Source organism: Anthonomus grandis, chromosome 18 (assembly GCF_022605725.1).
Source record: "Anthonomus grandis grandis chromosome 18, icAntGran1.3, whole genome shotgun sequence".
NCBI lineage: Eukaryota > Metazoa > Arthropoda > Insecta > Coleoptera > Curculionidae > Anthonomus > Anthonomus grandis.
Genome location: NC_065563.1, coordinates 1,727,528 through 1,748,217, shown reverse-complemented (window position 1 = coordinate 1,748,217; position 20,690 = coordinate 1,727,528). Strand labels below are relative to the sequence as shown.

Genomic DNA, 20,690 nt, shown 5'->3' with positions numbered 1-20,690 from the left:
ATTCTGTTCTTCAGCAAAGTAAGATTCAAAAGTCTCTTGCAGATCATTGAGATATTGCACCAATCCAGCAAATATTTCATTTTGAAATATTTCTGTATCACTAAGACTATGGTGACTAAGGAACTCACTTTGCAATGAAAAGCTTTCGATTTCTCTCTTACCAAAACAAGTAATCCAAAAATCTAATTTTCTTTTAAAGGCAGTTATTTTGTTGTTCACATTGAAAACTGTTGTCTGTTTTCCTTGTAGTGACAGGTTTAATTGGTTAAGTTTTACAAAGATGTTTGCTAAAAATGCTAGTCTAAATAACCAGCTTTTATGGGACAAACGGTCTTTTAAATTAAAACATCTGTAAGAAAAGTTTGTAATTATGTTCTTAGTTTAAAAAGCCTTGTTAAAGTTTTACCCCGAGATAACCATCTCACTTCAGTATGGAGCAATAGTGTTTTATGATCGCTACCATAATCTTCACATAATATTGAGAACAATCGGGATTGTAGTGGACGTGACTTGACAAAATTTATTATTTTCACTAACTCATCAAGAACCAATTTTAGATTTGGTGGCATTTTCTTAACAGCGAGTGGTTATCTACGCAGGATGCAGTGGCTGGAATTACAAATTGGCGCTTTCATTTTTATTCGAGAGATTGCTCCTGCTGTTCTACCTGTCATTGTAGCCTTGGCTCCATCGGTACAAATATTAATGCAATCATTCCAATCGAGTTGGATTTCTTTAAAAAATATGTTAATCGTGTTAAAAATGTCTTCTCCGGTTATGTTAGTAGGCAGCGATGAGCACATAAGCAAGTCTTCTTCGAGTGAATGTTTATATGGATATCGCACAATTACTAGCAGATGACCAGTCCAGCAACATCAGTTGAGTCATCCATTTGCAAGACGAATTTGTTATTTTGAAACCAGTTCTTGTTTTATGTTTGCTGAGATATCCCCAATTCGGCGCGTACCTGTATCGTTCGAAAGCGGCACTGTAGAAAGATGCTTTACAGATTTTTCGTCGAGCATACATTTTGTTATGTCGGAAAACGCTCAAGGACGAAATTAGAAAGGAAAAAAACAAAAATGTGGAGAAACAAGAACTCTGTAATGAACTGGAGAACGACCTGTGAAGACAAGCCTATCACATTGTCAGGAAAAACATAAAAGGCGGTACAGAACCAATAAAATTGACAGATGATAGAGTGTCGGAAGTAATAAACGAGTTGTTTCCCAGTTATCCAATCTCGAATGCTTCTCCGGCGAGATTGGATCACTGTCTGCAAAGGGCGGCTCAGGTACTTACCTTCATACTCACTTTCCTTCCTTCATCCTCGCCTTCTTTCCTCTAAACTTGGGGCGAGACTCTTTTCGTCTTTCTATTTCGACCGCTCTTGGTCAACCCTTGATATTTCCGATCCCGGCGCTATTAGGTTTTCGAGGGCTAAGGATCCTTCTACACCTCAAAAAAAAAAAAATAAAACATAAAAAAATTAAAATAAAATAAATTGATAACATGATAATGACTCGGCTATGGACAAGAACTATAAATAAATAATAGGAGGGTAAAACTACAGGAGAAAACTTTACGGAGCAGGGGCACGGATCCCCAATTCCGGTCGGTGACGCGGGTGAGCGAGCAGGTCCCGCCCGACCGTCAGCCAAAAAACTGCCCATTTCCATTGGCAGGGAACCAGGCCTGGGAACAGTCCTAAGTGACTGAGAAAGGAATTATTAGAGATGGATTCTTCCCAGCGAGAAACAGTATATCCAGGACACCCCCATTTGCAAAGGGGACCATATCGTAGGAGGTAAAGGAACACCAGACAAGTGAAGAGGAAGACGCAGTATGCAACAAAAACAAAAAAAGGAAACGAAACGCTACTCCAGAAGCACAGAATATATTTTGGATCATATCGAGAAACCTTGAAGTACTGAAAACTAGGGTTGACGAACTAATGAAGTTTTGTGACCAAACGCAAAATGTACACAAAAATATTAAAACTTTAGCAAAGCAAATAGGCTTAACAAAACTAAACGGTTGCAGAATATAAAAGTGACAAATACGAAAGACATCAGACAAAAAAGGAACAAACCGTTAAGATCGCAAAATATGAAAAAAGATTAAATAATTTAGTAGCTAAGGAATTTACAGATGCGTAAACACAAACGGGAGAAGAAGACTGTGGGGGCCAGCTAAAACTACCCGTCTTAGCTGCTTTATCCACTTAAAATACTCGGATACAGGGCAAATGATAAACTACGAATTCCTCGTACTCAGAACGTAATTTATTCATACTTGAGTTTCAAATGATAAAGAAAACAAATAAACACTTTTTACACAGTTATCGGGAGTATTTAACAAACATTAAACTTAAAAATTACATGAGTAACCGCATGATTACAGAGGGCCAAAACACGGCGGCTGCGCGACGTTACCTAATTGTTACCGAATGGATGACAATAAACGACTAACTTATTGTCCGGGAAGCGGGGAACTAACAGCGAGTAATTATAAATAGATTGACAGATGAGCTCTGTTGCCAGTACACTTAAACTCATTATGAAATTAGGGGAAAATAATACTGTCCCGAACAAAGACATTATTACTACGTTAATTATTATTACTACGTAAAGTTGATAATTTTGAGAAAATAGCAGGCCTTAAGATGGGCCGACACAGTATACACAGCTATAAAAGTAGGTAGCCCTCTTGCAACAGAGACTCAAAGTGGTAATCACGGTGCCAGAAGATCCGAAAATGGAGAAGTCGATACAAGATACCTATAGACACAGATACCCAGATCGACATACTTGAAGTTACTAGTAGAATTGCATCCCAAAGAGACCTAAAGCAAAACCAAAAAATAATAAAAATAAATAATTCTACTAAATGTCAACAAACGCTTTATGAACTAGCTAAATGCCCGCGGCGTTGCTCGCGTGAAATTTGAAAATAAAAGAAAAGTTCTACTGAAGAACTTCTTTGTAAACAACTTTTTTTGTTTTGCCTTCTTGTGCCAGAATTGATGAATTTTTTGGTGAACTTGTTCTAGAACAGGCTACATAGAATTATCCATGCGTAAAGCAATCCTGTCTCAAATCAATCTCTGCTGTCTTTGAGTCTGGCCCTGCTATCTGTAATAAACAAAACAAAAAATTCTTCAAAGAAAGAAATAAATTGAAAAAATAATACTATTAATTTAGCTTATTGATGTTAGATTTTGGATTAAAAATAAAAAGTAGACATAGATGTATGTTATTCTAAACTCAAAAATAAGGTCTTCAAAGCAAAAAAAGTTATTAACACTCTTATTCCTAAAACCGCTTCAAAAAAATTTGAAATGGTAACACGGCATTTGTGAAGTTCTATTTTTTCTTTAGTGTTTGGCTGAAAAAAGACGTATTTGAGTGTTTTTGTGGACCATTGCGATAGTAAAAACTTGTGCTGTTTGTCCCGCACCATGGGAAAAATGCGATTTAAGCCTATCTTTTCACAAGTTCACTCATATAATATATAGTTTGCTCATATACTATGTCATAACATCACATCAGGAGCAACCGTGGCCATAAACGTACAATAATAAAAACTTAATAATTTTAAAATATTTAATTTCTAATTGAATCTAGGTGATTTTAGTAGTTATCGATAATTTCTGATACGCGCCGTTATTTTGCATAACTACCAACGGTTTTAGTATTTACGCATAATTCCCAATATGTCTAGATATTATGCATATTAGCGGATTTTGGATATTAGCGGTAACATATATATACAAAAGTATACGATACTTCGAGGGAATGAAGAATGAATCCCAAATGAATATCGACCGGTTGCGTCGATATCTTTATTACATCTGTATAACATCTGGATGAAGCATTAGTTTATTTTCTTTTCGTTTGACACTTAATATTGACAGACAATATTGGCAGCTGTCAGTAACAACAGTGTTAAATGTGAGAAGGCGGCAAACCTCTTGAATACTAACCATTAATTCTATTTTTTTTCTTTTACGTTGTAGGCAATGGTCAGAAAATAAGTGTGAAATTCCAAAAAAGACCCTTTTACAATTACAGCTTATCGTGTACGCACTCATGGAAGACGGCAAGATAGAAAGTGGCGTGTTGCTAGGGCTGGTAGATAAGATTTTAACTCTCTTCCTGAATAAGGAGGCAGCAATGGCGAAGGGGGTCCATGCAAGAAGGACCCATGTATTTAATTTAAAATAGCGTAAGTTAAAATATTTCTGATGTTTGACACTTGCTGAATAAATAGGTAAGGGAGCAGTCACTTACCTGTCTAAGAAATGTATATCCCTGTTTCTCTTAGGTAATTAGAAATTTAATTATATAGTTTATAACACTTTTGAGAGTTTGGTATTTGCTTTTTGTTGCCCTATCCTAAGTCATCCCCTAAGTCATAATATTTATTATATCAAATAAACAGCTTCTACCACTTATTACTTCTATCATTATAAAACTTATGGAACAACATAATAATGAAATTAGTAAAAGGCCTGGAATGGTATTAGCAAACAGATACCAAGTACTAACCCTATGACAAAAACTAATTTTTAATTCACTAGAAGATACTGTATATCTGTCTTTATCAACTCATTTAGTTAAGAGATTCGCAATTTTAATAGTTACCAAAAAGCTAGCACATAAAAGTTCAAAGGAAGCAGCAATCAGATGGACTGTATCCTTTAATTTCTTAATATTCTTATATTCTTAAAATGGTGAGATTGCTGTTGTAAGATTACTTAAAAGACTTATTTTGAAAACAAAGCACTTGCTTACAGTATCACAGATTTAGTCACAGGTGCATGGAGAATGTAAACTCCTGGACAAAATTATTGCACCACTTGATTTTTAGAGATTTTTTTTTAATAAAGATAAAAAAATAAGGAAACTTATAAGCATTGTTAACTATGCATTATTAATTAACAAAAACAATTATATTCTATTTAACAAAATGAGATTTAAGTAACTAAATTCAATACAAGGAAAAGCATCGATTTTCAACTTCAAACTTCAATTTTGATACAAAAATAAAACAATAGACCCATAATGAATTCTCAATAATGTGTATTGCCACCTCTAGCTGCAATGACGGCTTGAAGTCTTTGCAGCATTCTTCGTATCAAATTATGAAAACTTTCCTGCGGATGTAGTCTCACTCCTCACGAGCAGCATGTTCCATGATAAAGCATAAACATAGTTTTGGTCCAGTTCTGCTTTTTATATGAGAAAAGATATTACAACTGTTTTAACTGATATTTATTTTTATTTAAATTTTCTTGACAAAATATTCAGTGGTGCGATAATTTTGTCCAGGAGTTTATTTACTTTGAATAACCAAGAGTTATAAAATTATACAATTAAAATGCAAAAAGACCATATTAAATCTGAGATTTCTTATCTTAGGGTTGCTGATTTTAAAATCACACTTTTCAGTCCAGTCATAATGATCAGATTATATCAGTCACATATAGGGCTGTGTTCAATATCTACTTGTAAGATGTCTAATATTTATCTCTGGTTTGACATATTCTGGAATACTGGTCCCTTGTTTTGTCTCCTTCATTTCTGTTTCATTTCTTTTTGAAAATCATTTATTTAAACAAACTTAGATTATGTTTAATGAGCTTTGGATAAAAAACAAGTGGTTGTGGCAGTGTCCATTGATCTGAAGAAAGCTTTTGATGTAGCATCAATATTTTGTTGCAAAAGTTGCTTGAGGGATTTGGGGGGGTTTAATAGTCTCTGTATGAATGTCTTTGAAAGAGTATTTCCTATAATGACTTTAGGATTTTCTTTTTAGAAAAAAAAATTTCATTTGCTTTTTCTCACAAGATTTATGTCCAGTTTTCCAACAAGTTTTAAGTAACCATTTTAATGAATTGACATTAATTTAATTTTGCCGAGTAATAAATAATGTTAAACCTGAAGATTAATTTAATTTTCTCGTAAAGGAAAAACTATTCATTGCAGATTCAAGAAACTTTCACTCTAATAAAATTAAGCTATTATTGGAAATCAAGGAAAAATGTTATTATAAAATATATTGATAATTGTAAAATCTGTCGAAAATCTAAATATAATAGCAAACATTTGAAACCATTTGAAGTTATTTATATAGATACACTTATATTAGGAAATAATAATAATATATTTCTTTATTGAGTACTATGAAGTAACATTATATATGAAAACTTATATAAAATAAAATGATATCACCAAAAAAGGCCTATTTAGTAAAAAAAAAAACATCTCCCTGACATTACTACATATAAGTTTACATGCTTAGGTATTCACCTTGCAGTTTCACCTTCTGTTTAAACCTGTTTCGTTTGATTTTCTATAGTTTATATTTTATGTGGAAGTTTATTAAATAACTTTATGCACATATAGTAGGGACTCTGTTCAAAGAGTGAAAGCCTCTATATAGGGTAGTTAATATTACATATGCGAGTATTAAACCCATGATCAACAGAAGTAGGAAACTTATCTCTATTCTTATTTATTTATTTATTTATTTTATTTATTTATTTATTCATGCCAAAAAGTATAAAGCTTTTACACAAGTCAGTCAAAAATATAACTCCAAAAAAGTATTAAACTGTAAAATTCGTTTTACCTAAGAACAATAATAAAACACATATAAGCCTAAAAAGTAATGCTTAAAAACACTTAACACTAAAAGTCAAGAGACCCAGCCTATGCAATAGCACTGAAATTTGAGCTCAGGAATTCCTCAAATGAATAAAAAGCATTGGTGACTAAAAAATGTTTTACCCTTGTCTTATAAGCATTAAGAGGCAAATCCTTAACGGAGACCGGCAGGACATTAAAGAACTTAATTCCATAATAAGACACGCCGTTACGGGTACGCTCGAGTCTCCTAAATGGTGCCACCAAGGAGCCGCTATTTCTGGTGTCATGACTGTGAGTGCTAGCATGAGTCGCAAACCTGGGTAGGTTTTCCCTAATGAACACAAGGCACAGAAGTATGAAGGCGCTTGGTAAATAAAAGCGCTTAATAAAAGCTTAAATAAAAACATCACTGCTTCAAATATAAACAAGTTACACAGTTGAAATTCCCTTAGATCTAAAAATAGATTTACAAGATTCTAACTACTGCATCTTAAACATTATTCTAATCACCTTTTTTTGAATGTCAAATATATGTTTTATATTAGAGTTGGCTGCCCAGAAAATAATGCCATGCCTAGCTGCGGACTCAAAGTTTTCAAAATACTAATCCATTCATTTAGGTATTTTAGCACTGTACAGAAACAAAAATAAGCTTTATTTAATTTAACTTGTAAATGTTCAATGTGATCTGAAAAGTCTAAAAATTCATCAATATGTACACACACTTTAACCTTGTAATTGTTGAGGTGTACTTCTTTTGGGGTCACTTCCTTGTTTTGTTTTGCTTTAAAAATCAAACAGTTGTTTTTTGCTCATTCAGTATAAACTTGTTTTTACTAAACCAATCTTTGCTTTTTTGAAACAGTAGATCTTCATTCTAGCATAGCTTAGATATGTTCAGAAATACCACTAATAAATTTGTCATCATCTGCAAATATTCTTAGGGTATTGGCTAATCTTAGGCTATGTCAATAATTTCAAAAGACAAGTCATTTATGAACACCATTAATTAAATAATCTAAATTTGTTGGACTCTATTGTTGAGATAAGAAGTGAACCATTTTAAGGAATTATTTCTCACCCCATATTACTGTAATTTCTTTATTAATAAATTTCTATCTAATCAATCATATGCCTTAGAAAGGTCTAAAAATATTGCCAATGAAAGCTTTCGCCTCTCCAAATTCCTCAAGACTGCACAAGTGAAACTGAAATATGGCAGTTTGTGTAGATTTACTCTCAAGATATCCATATTGATTATCAGACAAAATATTGCACTCTTTTAAAAAAACTGAGAAGTTGATTGCAAACAATTAACTTAAACAGCTTTGAAAAACTTGGAAGTAGGCTGATCAGTCTACAGTGCATCCCAGGATAAGCAAATTTATACATAAAAATGACAACAAATTTTAGGGTTGAAATTTGACAGCTTGGCATCCAGCCCTGCTAAATAAAAAAATAAAATTTTGCATATTTTATTTTTTTTTCAAATCAAGCATTGTAAAGTAGTATATCTAGGGAAGATATAAAAAAAAGTTTATAAGAAGTTGTTTAGAATGCAAAATTAAGCCCGAATACCGATATTTATAACCATAGGCCTACTTTGATTTTTACGTTTAAATTATTATTTATTTAATCATTTATTGTTACTTTTCAATATTAATATTTAAAATAGTGAAAATTATTTTTAAAATTATTGCCCTTGGACTATTTCCTTTACGATCGGTAGGAATTTTTTTGGGGCTCGTGGAATGCATGTCGCTTATTATATTGGGTTCTTTTTTGCTGCATTTACGAGTTTTTGTGGAACTTTTTAAAATGTAAACATTCTCAATTAAATGTAGCAGCTACTATAAAATATTGTCACTGTCAAAGTTATGTAACAAAAAACAGAAAAAGACGATGACAACGGTGCTGCTAGAATCCTGGCTTTGGAGTCAATTACTGAGGTCGGCGGTGCTGAACATAAGTAAATCTGAATTACAAAGCATTTATCATGCCAACAATATTAAAGCATTTAAACCAAGGTACTTCCAATGAAAATTCCAAACTTTGTAATCCATGGCAAAAGGCAATATTTTCAAAAAGTCAACGCATGGCGCGCCATATCTTACCATTTAGATATTATTGGACCATAGTTTATTGAAGGATCTCTTAATCAACGTATCTTTGAATTTTGGAAAGATTTTTTGAAGAATACTTAGAACCTTTACCAGTTGATGAAAGAATAAATCTTTATTTTCAACACGACGGTTATCCAGCGCACTCCACTATTCGAGTAGCAGAATGGTTGAATAGAACTTTTCCAAATCAATGGATTGGAAGACGCGGCCCGATTGGGTGGCCGCCAAGGTCACCTGATTTAACCATTTTTGATTCCTATTTTATGGGGCCGGCTCAGGCAAATTGTTTATTCAGAGCCATTAGCAAATGACAGGGAATTACTAAAACAAAGAATTAGAGACCCTTGTAATTAAATTTCCATTGAACATATTAGAAATTCTTTTAAAATGTTTAGGAAAGATATTGAAAAATGTTTCAATAATTCGTTTGAAACATGTTTTGAGGTAGCAACTTCGAGTAAATTTAAAATAAAAATAAATAAAATAATTTTTCTTCTTAAATTAGACATGCTATGTACATTTTATTACAATCATATTTTTGAGGATGGTCTGTTACTCTTAGATCAGTGATTTACCTATTAGATAAATAAATTAGTTAGTTTTTCTCTAATAATTAAATATGAATAAAAAAATTAATTGGTACACAAAACGTAAAAATCAAGTAGGCCTATGGGTATGTAATTCAGTATTCGGGCTTAATTTTGCATTCTAAACAACTTCTTCTTATAAACTTTTTTTATATCTTGCCTAGAAATACTACTTTACCTACTTATAAAATTTAAAACATGCTCATATCAAGGCAAGCTTGATTTGAAAAAAAAATTACAAAATTTTATTTTTTAATCAAGCAGGGCTGGATGCCAAATGGTCAAATTTCAACTACAAAATTATTGTTGAAATTTAACCTTGTAATTTTTACGTATAAATTCCCTCATTCCCTCACAAAAACTTCAGATATTGTTGGAATGCAAATGTTGATAATACTTGCTGATATGTCATTTTCGTAGCTCAATTTATCTTTTACGTTTTTAGGAATACTTAAACGTTCGTTTGGGCTTTATAGACCATAACAAGAAGCTTCTAGGGTTAGCTGCTGTCATCTCAATCTGTTTTTACAATTTTGTATCTATCTGCATATATTGGAAAAATCATCAAATATACATCTAATTAATCCTTTACTTCCCTAACTTCCTTATTATATTTATAGAGATCTTTTTTATTTTTCTGACATATTAGTTTCTTTGGAAAACTTTGATTAAAAATCAGTTGAAATATATTTGTAAAAGCAATTCATTAGCTATCATTCTGACCAAAAACGTCAGCCCAGTTCTCTTCTTTTAGCTGTTGAATAAAAAAAAGTTTGTTTCAGGAAAAAATTGTTTATATTGATACACAAGATCCCATGAAATTAATGGCTGCTCATATTTATCTGGAATATATACATTTATATTGAATTAAAACTGATTGAAATAGAGTAAAATTCCATGATCTAAATAATAACCCTGAAATACTACCGTACAAATTAGATAAGATTTCACTCTTATTATAAAAGAACATTTTAATTATCGTTTTAAATACTGATTTTTATTTATATTAGAGAATGTGAAAACACCTTGTTAGCGTTATTTGCTTATAAAAAACGAATTGAAAATAGTATTAGACAAATAAACCCAAATATACATATTGAAAAACAAAAAAAATGTATCTGCAAATCAATATATTCTAAAAGGTTGCATATTACAATTAAAAAAGTATCACTCAATCAATCAAATAGTTATCAATATCTTGAACTACAGTTTATAATCAATTAAATATCAATGATATATCAAATCATTTATAATTATTATAATATAATTGGAAAAGTTGAACACATTACATAATTCAATAATTGATCCAACTGGATAAATAAAAGAAATAAATATGTTAAAAAATTAATTAACAATTGATAGTTTGCCAATACCAGTTAATATCTAAAACATTTTAAAATTTTTAGATTATTGAAATTAAATTTAATTTGACTCAAATGGTGCACTCATTACCTTTAGATTAGTATTACCATTGGCCGAATCAGATATATATCACTAGTATCAATTATACCTATTCTGTATCGCCAAAATCAATTTTTCTTAAACTTACTACAAAAACCATTCCTTGTGGTTAGCGATAGGAAGGATTCTTATATGGATAAATTATCTGCCGAACTACAACTCTATGAATATTTATGTAAAGATGCTCATACTGTCTGCATAATGCTACAACGTGTCGCCCTTTTTGCATAGAACTCCAAGATATTCAAGTTAATAGAGTTATGGATGGAAAATGGTTGATATCCATTCCAGGCCAATTGAATGCTCCAGTGTCATGCCCAATTTTCAAAGACAATGTCTTTACTTCATAGTTCTTATTTGGTAGAAACTACCAATGAATGCATTATCCTCTTGTAAACCTCTTTTTGTAGCTGAAAGAATTTTAACACTTTTCTCACTCTTTATATTGGAAACTGCAACACTCATACATAAGTCCGTAAGTCCACCATCCTGCACCAGTCATAATACTCGTCAAGTGGGCAACTTATCTCTTCCAATCCCCACCTCCTCACTTACGAGAAACTCTCTTATATTTATTAGTCGTAAAATATTTAATCATGTTCCTTTTTCAATTAGGACTGTTACAGACCTTAAAAAGTTTAGAAGAGAACTAAAGAAATTAATCTTACCAAAAGCTTACTACAGCATTGAAGAGTATTTTAACGATTCATTTTAATATTTAAAATTATTTGGTTTTTTCTTTGTTTATATAAAATATGCTTCTATGTACAATCAAAATTGATTCTGTATTCTGTTTTTGTCCTGTATAACCAAATAAATACTTGTATTATAAATTCTAGGATTAGGAACCTTTTAGCACAAGTTTGTAAACTTAGCAAATAAAGTATATTTTGACTTTGACTTTGACAAATCAAGTCATTTATCTTAAGGACTTATAAACCAAGTCAACTTAACTATGAATGACATATCACTCAACATTAAATTTAAGTTTTCACTTTCATGATAAAAGAAAAATATCGAATCTTTCTATGTTAGACCTAAATACAATGAATCTTGAAGAAAGATGGAAGCTCTTCAGTCATTCAAGAACAAAAAGACATTTCAAAGGAATTAAGACTTAATAATAATTATTTTAATATGTATTTTTTTTATAGGAAACTCGATTTATATAGGGTGTTCCACTATCAACGTCACAGGCTGTAACTTCTTTATTTTAAAGTATAATTTTTTAAAAGAAAATGTATACCCAAAATTACTTATAAACACTACCCCCGACAAGTGATCCCCTAAAAATCACCTCTAAACTTTTTTTTTCAAATGACATCACCATTATTTCTTTTAATGTTTGGAATGCTTACAACATTATTAATTAAATTTCATTAAAAAAGCATGTATTAACATCAACCTAAGAAATTTAATTTTTTTTAAAATTAGGCTTTTCTCATTGTTTTCAAGTTTATTATCTATAATAAAATGAGGTAGTATATTGAAAAGAAGAAACAAGCTCAGAGATCAATTGATTAATTCTCAGCTCCTGTGTATATAAAAAAGATCTATTATACTTCAAGTAAATTATTGTATTTAAGACTTATTGAACTTACATTAAATCAAATATAACGAAAGGTTTCATTAAAATTATAAGGTTATATATCTTCTTTTCAATATTTGAGTGTATGGCATAGTATTTTCTAAATTGATTTTTACTGTATTACTGATGTAATACCCAACAACATATCTAACTCTTCATGAATTCGTCACAACAGTACAGATTTTACTTAAATATATTTTTATCCAACATGTAGAGCAGAATAAGCATTTATAGATGTAGCAAGCTATCATAGCTCAAGCTACAATTATTTTTTATTTATAAGTGAATATAAAGAAACATATTTCCAAATATTTAAATTATCTGTTTTATTGCTTTTTTTAGTGTAGTTACAGCAAGTGGGTCTTTGACAAGCAGATGTATATATCGGGTGGTGCGTCGCCGAGCGGAACATAGGATAACCCATGTAAATTTTAAGGGGGTCAATTATTGGCTTCCCTGTACATTTTATACAAAAAATGTAAGATAACTTTTTGAAGAGACCAATCTGGCAAACCCTTGTGCAAAGTTTAAAAAAATTTTAATAAGCGAATCTTAAATTATTTAATTAAATGTAATTGCTAAATTTGCAAATTTTTGGTTCAGGTAAAACCAGTAAAATGAATATTGTCACTGACGTGAGGAAATGTGACAATAAATTTGTAATATCCAGGAATGGTAATTAAAACACGAGATGAACAGTAACCGTTTATTGTTGCTCTTCCCCAAAAATAACTGAACTGCATTGCATTTTATCGAATTTTGCCCAACTCGTACATTTAAATACCTATGCGAGGTTGCCATATTTACCATGCGTAAATCCTATTATTCAATACATTACAAAATTAGTGACAGTCGATATTTGAAAACAGGTATGAATTATTCAATCGACGAAAAAATAGCCATATTTAAGTTAATAAATAATTACTTAATAAATAATAGTCATAATTAAGTCTTACTTGAATGTATGGTTGTGAGATTGATAAAACGAAAAAAAAAACATTTCTTGTATTCGGCTGTACGTCAGATTTGACAAAGCCTTATAACAAATTGTTTGCTGGTGGCTGGTGTCTAGTTTTACCTGAACCGAAAATTTAGCAATTTTGCAATTACATTTAATTGAATAATTCAAGATTCGCTTATTAAAATTTTTTGAAACTTTGCAGGTTTGCCAGATTGGTCTCTTCAAAAAGTTATCTTACATTTTTTATGTAAAATGTACAGAGAAGCCAATAATTGACTCCCTTAAAATTTACATGGGATTTCCTATGTTCCGCTCGGCGACGCACTACCCGGTATAAGATCACTGTTCTCATCTGATAGGCCTCTATTCGACTCTGAAAAATTTAGTTTTTCTCCTTATTTCTAAAGTTTGAATATTAAACTCCTTTAGCATGGTTTTATACGAAACTATACAGGGTGTCCAAGATAAGAATCCTAAACATGGAGATCTCGGTACCTGTTGGATATATAGCTTCGGTCAAATTAGGAAAAAGTTGTGCACTTTGAAGCGTATTTACATGCCGTTGAGAAACTTCAAAAATTTCCATGGCCTGCTGAGATATTTGGAAAAAACGGAAATTTGCCAATATCGATTTTATTTTTTCCTGGCTTTATTTTAAAAGTTCTCAAAAAACTATTGACACTTTTGAAGTAGTACGTGATGGCGCTTTTAAATTTTATATCCGACGTTTTGTTTCCGAGAAACCACCATCAACTTTATTTTTTTATATGGCGCGAAAAGAAAGTACACCCTGTATCTGATTCCATTTTTTATTACAAATTCAACGATGTATCACATGTCACATTTTTTTTTGTTAGTTAAAAGGAAAAATACAATTTTTCTTTTTTTTTAAACATATTTTTAAGTAGGCTTTGGAAACAAATGCTTTGACACTTTGACGTAAATACCTTTTACCCTGTCACATATTTTTTATTAAATATTAATTGCCGTCGTTGTTACCGTGATTGTCGAGGTGTTTGTTGAGTAATTATTGTTATTATTATTTACTGTTGTCGTTATTATTGCTAAAATTGTGTTATTATCTTCAAATATGCCTGGTGGTCATTGTAGTCATGAAGAGAAGTTTGACATGCTGTCATGCTACAAAAATACTGTAAATACAGCAGCAATGTATCTTAATAAATTTCCAGATAGGAAGCAACCATGTAAATCCATTTTCTTAGAGTTGGCTCAAAATTTAAAAGAATATGGTTCGTTTAAAAAGCCTGTTTTATCTCGAAAAAAGGAACCTCTCGAAGAAACTCAAAATAATGTTTTACAAGCAGTTATTGAAAACCCCGAGATATCAACCAGGCAAATTGAAAAAAAATGTAGGAGTGGCCAAATCTACAGCTCAGTTTATTTTACGTAAAAACAGATATCACCCCTACAAATTTAGAATTTGCCAAGGACTTAAACCTGGGGATTTCGAGCAACGTCGGCATTTTTGTGAATGGTATACACGTGCCTGTGAAGAGGATTTTAATTTTCCATCAAAAATAATATGGTCCGACGAAAGTATGGTCACTAATAATGGTATCTTTAACCGCCGCAATAGTCATTACTGGGTCTAACAAAATCCGCGTGTTAAGAAAATATCTAGACATCAACAACGTTTTGGGTTTAATATGTGGTGTGGAATTTTAGGAACCAAAATACTAGGTCCATTTATTTACCATTATTCATTAACAGCAGAACGATATCTTAATTTATTGCAAAATGATTTAGAAGACTGCTTAGATGATTTACCTCTGGCACAAGTCAATAGCTGTTCGTTTCAACAAGACGGGGCTCCTGCACATAATTCTGGGCAAGTTCGACAGTACCTATCGCAGCGTTTTTTCCTGAAAAGTGGATTGGAACCTCCAGGGAAGTGTCTTGGCCAGCGCGATCCCCGGACTTAACCCCTTTGGACTTCTTCCTTTGGGGATTTATTAAAAACCGAGTCTATCAACATTCTTTTGGAACTGAGCAGGAGTTACGAGAATGTATGACGGCCGCTTTTCAAAGTATTACGCCAGAGATATTGCGTGATGTTTTAACTGCTACTGTAAAAAGATCATACTTATGTCTAGAAAATAACGGAAACCTGTTTGAACACCTGTTTTAAATTAAATTTATAAAATGCGTTAATTTATTTGCTTTTTTCGTTATTTTTAAAATGTATTCATTATTTGTTGCATATCGTTAGAAAAATCATAAAACATTTGTCTATTACTGGTTATATTTTTTTTATTTATAAGTAGTACGATGTACAATGCAAATCAATGCTTCATTTAGCTTCATCACTCTCTAAATAGATATTAACAAAAATGTGACAGACTCGGTAACAGGTATTTACATACGTCAAAGCATTTGTTTCCAAAGCTTACTTAAAAAATATGCTAAAAAAATTGAAAATTTGCATTTTTCCTTTCAACTAACAAAAAAATGTGACATGTGATACATCATCATCGAATCAGATACAGGTTGTACTTTCTTTTAGCGCCATATAAAAAAATAAAGTTGATGAGGGTTTCTCGAAAACGAAACGTCGGATATAAAATTTAAAAGCGCCATCACGTACTACATTAAAAGTGTCAATGAGAAAGTGTCAATAGTTTTTTGATATCTTTTAAAATAAAGCCAGGAAAAAATAAAATCGATATTGGCAAATTTCCGTTTTTTCCAAATATCTCAGCAGGCCATGGAAATTTTTGAAGTTTTTTAACGGCATGTAAATACGCTTCAAAGTGCACAACTTTTTCCTAATTTAACCGAAGCTGTATCTTCAACAGGTACCGAGATCCCCATGCTTAGGATCCTTATCTTGGACACCCTGTATACAAGTAAACATTACCTATGTTAACATAAAGATAACATGTGAAGTTCCTTGAATTCCTTATACCAATACCAAGTGCACCATACACTTTAGTAGTATTCTCTCAAAATGACTATTGAATTTTATATTACTTTGACAAACAACTTTCAGATCCTTTACCTCTGTTTTGTTAATTAATAATTTATTATTTATGAAATAAGGAAATTTGATATCGATTTTGCTCAAACAATTTTCTACAAAGTTTATATCTTCTTGCAACTTCTAGATCTTAAAGTCGTCAACAAAAAGGAAACTTTCCCTGTGTTTTACCACCCTTGGATGGCTATCAAGAAGAATTAAAAAGAGCAACGACTTCAAATTACTACCCTGTGGCACAGCAGAAACTGCAGAAAAACCCTCAGACATTGATTTTGCAACTTTAAAAACCTGTTGTAGTGAGGTCAGGTATGTTTTCAAATTGTAGCGTTTTTACTGGTGTAAATTAAGACACTCGAGGCAACAAAATAGTTAACCGATTTATTATACACGTACACACTAAACACGATAACTTAAGACTACTTGAAATATTTATTTACTACTATTTATGTCAATTTGATAGCGCCATGAAATGTTTTAAGTCTCCAGATCCACTTTTTTGTTGGCTCAATTCATCATATTTCTTATACCTGTAATTTTAGAGTAGACAACAATGTAATGTTGGATTCACTTAAGGTTGAGGAATTTTATTTTGATTTTAAAAATGGGAACTATCAGAATTTAAATGATTATTTTTTTTCTATAAATTGGGATACTATTTTTAATGATAACGATATTAACATTATGGTGTCGGAGTTCTATAACATTTTAAATTTTTGTATACAATGTTTTGTGCCTAAAAAAAATATAAGACATCTAGCTTTCCTCCATATTTTTCTACCGAATTAAGAAGATTGGTATTTCTCAAAAAAAGTAAGCATAAAAAATATGATGAAATAGATTATCATGAATTTACCGTTCTGAGAGCTCAGTGTAAAAGGTTAAGTCAAGAGTGCTACAGAAATTATCTTGCTACTTTGAATGAGAACTTGACTAGTAATCCGAACAATTTTTGGAAGTTCGTTAATAAGAAAAGAGCATCTAACATTGTGCCAAGGGAAATGTTTTTAGATAATAGTGTTGCAACTGATGGTCAGCAGATTGTTGATTTATTCGCTACTCACTTTTCTGCAGTCTATTCAAATGCAAACACAACCCCACCTGAAAAGTCTTTTAGCCAAATTAATAGTGACTGTCCTGTCATAAGTCTGGCTGAGGTGTTTAATAAGCTGGGGGCTTTGCCTAATAAGTTAATGATGTCCAGAACTGTCGATATGCACTATCACAGCCACTATGTAAACTTTTTAACTTATCTCTTATTTCTGGAACATTTCCAGACATATGAAAAGATGGTTATATTTCTCCTATTTTTAAATCAGGGTCGAGGGATAATGTCAGAAATTTGTAGTATGTCCATAGTGTCATCCATCCCCAAAATTTTTGACAGCCTTATGTTTGCCCATTTAAATTGGCAATGTAGAGAAATTATTGTTGAGGAACAGCATGGTTTTAGAGGTGGTCGGTCCACTCTTACAAATTTACTCATATACCACAACAAGTTGTCAGATGCCTTGGAGAGGGGGTATCAAATTGATGCCGTATATACAGACTTTTCCAAGGCATTTGACAAGGTAAATCATTTGTTATTAATTGGAAAATTGAGAAATATAGGTTTTTCTGATAGATTGCTAAAATGGTTGCTTAGCTTTCTTAGTGATAGAAAGCAAGTGATTAAACTTGGTAATTTTATATCTAGGGTGATTGAAGTTTGTTCTGGAGTGCCACAAGGGGGACACTGCTCTCCTTTGCTATTTAGTTTGTTTGTTAATGACCTTAGGGATGTCTTGGAGTATTGTGAATTTTTAATGTTTGCTGATGACCTCAAACTTTTCTTGGTTATTATGAATGAACTTGATATCAGCCTCTTACAGAAAGATCTTGATGGCCTTTCTCTGTGGTGCCAAAATAATTTGTTGGATTTGAATATTAATAAATGCTTCCAAATTTCATTTCATAGGAAAAAAAGTAGGATACCATCATTTTACATAATTAACGGCCAGAAACTTTAATTAAAGGATGTTGCTAAGGATTTAGGAATACTGTTTGACACGAAATTAAACTTCTGCAATCATATAGACCAAATAGTAGAAAAAGCTAATAGAAAGTTGGATTTTACACTTAGAAATTGTGAGGGGTTATCATTGCAAGCTGTCAAATCTGTATATGTGGGATTGGTACGATCACAGCTTGAGTACGGCTCAATTATCTGGACTCCCCAGTATAATGTCTATAAGTCATTACTGGAGAGTGTGCAAAACAAATTTTTAAGATATTATAACTACATGTTTAATTTGGATCTTATTGCTAATCATGATTATTCCCAAATATTGAATCATGTTAAAGTTTTGTCTTTGGATAAAAGAAGAACAATGTTTGACATCTGTTTTATCTATAAGTTGTTGAATGGTATTATATCCTGTCCGGATTTACTTTCCCAAGTTAAATTTTCTATTCCTCAGAGAACACTTAGACAAAATAATTTATTTCATTTTGGGTTCCATAGAACCAATTATGGTAAAAACTCTTTTTTGGTGAGATTTCTAGATTTTTTGGATCGGGAGGAGAGGCTAGATGTTTTTGGCAATTCATATGGGTCTTTTAAGGGTAGTTTAATGAAAATTTTGAATACTTAGTATTGTTCAATTAATATTTTTAATTAATATGTTGTTTGATGGGTGAACCAAGTGAGAATTTATGTTCCTAATCTATTGGTTAATACAAAGATATTTTTTTTTGTTTATTTACTTTAGAGTCTTTTTTTTTAACTCTTAATAGTTTAAGTAAGGATTATTAATTATTGACATAACGGTATTTTATAATTTATTTTTTTTTGTAATGGGGGTTTTCCGTTTAATGAATAAAACAAAAAAAAAAAAAGAATAAGCATTGATAGATGTAGCATCTCAAGTTACAATTTTTTTTATTTATAAGTGAATATAAAGAAACATATTTCCAAATATTTAAATTATCAGTTTTATTGGATTTTTTTAATGCAGTTACGGCAAGTGGGTCTTTGACAAGCAGATGTATATATAAGATCACTGTCTCATCTGGTAGGCCTCTATTCGACTCTGAAAATTTTAGTTTTTTCTCCTTATTTCTAATGTTTGAATATTAAAGTCCTTTAGCATGGTTTTATACGAAACTGTGTACAAGTAAACATTACCTATGTTAACATGAAGATAACATGTGAAGTTCCTTGAATTCCTTATAACAATACCAAGTGCACCATACACTTTAGGGTCAAGTGGGGTAATTGTAAATGAAATATGCAATTTTGATAAATGTCAATATTTTTAAATATATTTGTAAATAATTTGAAAATCATTGGATATATTATAGGCTTCCTTAGAGTATTTACTTTTGATCTAAGATGGTTTCCATCAAGTTTTTTGCAGTTTTATGGAATTATGGTTCATTTAAATTACCCGGTGCTATTTACAATTTTCCCTGATATTTGGGATAAATGTAAATTAATTTTAGTCCAAATATCGGTGATAATGTTTCAAAACAAAGGGTAATTGGAAACAAATAGGCCGATAATAATTTTTCCTTGACTAACATTATGGTAGTTTTATATCAAAATCTGTCATTTACAATTACCCCATGTGCAACGTTTACAAATACACCATTAAATAATACTAAACATTTGAGAGTAGTTTTTATTAAAGAAAAGATGCCTACAAAGCCACTTCTTAAAAAACATAAAGAAAAATAAAAAACTTAACTCTAGTTAACTCAGTTTTTGCCCAATTATGGTCTATTTTTCAAATACACTAACATAGCCAGGAAAAATATACAGCAATTCTCTTTTTTTTAACTTAATTTTGGGGTCTGGTAAAATTGCTACTATTGAGCTGAACTCAATCTCTGTAGTTGGTTCTTCTCGAGCAGCAAAAACAGTAGAATATTTATCTTCTCTTCCAAAACAACTGACATAGATTTCCCCCTCGCCTATAGATACTTGTTCAATACATACTACATATTGATAATGGTTTGTTTTCCTTGGGCCCCCCAAAAAGTCTATCACTAAAAACATGCCGGGTTTTGAGTTTGTTCCATTTTGGCTGTTCATAATCTACTTCTTTCAAATTTTCTTTTATGCAAGATTCCAGAAAATCAGAATCATCTGATTCATTATCTGAGCTATAATTTGTATTGTTTTCATTGAGGTCTTCATTGTCTGAATCAGTTTCAATTGGATTTTTCTTTTTCCCTGTCTTTTTTTGTTTCTTCTGTTTCTTTTTTAAATCTTTTTTTTCTTTATTCTTATTTTTCTTGACTTCTTTTTCCCTTCTTTGAGCTTCAATAATTTTCATTTT

At 31.3% G+C, this 20,690-nt stretch overlaps 1 long non-coding RNA gene across 1 annotated transcript in view; it reads left to right on the top strand.

Annotated features, from left to right (window-relative positions):
* The first annotated feature begins 3,992 nt into the window (after positions 1–3,992).
* LOC126746715 (uncharacterized) overlaps positions 3,993–20,690 on the top strand; it is a 28,837-nt gene continuing 12,139 nt past the window's right edge. The window contains exons 1-2 of the long non-coding RNA XR_007663952.1: positions 3,993–4,227; positions 16,499–16,677. This is a non-coding gene — a long non-coding RNA (uncharacterized LOC126746715). The remainder of the gene's footprint in view (positions 4,228–16,498; positions 16,678–20,690) is intronic.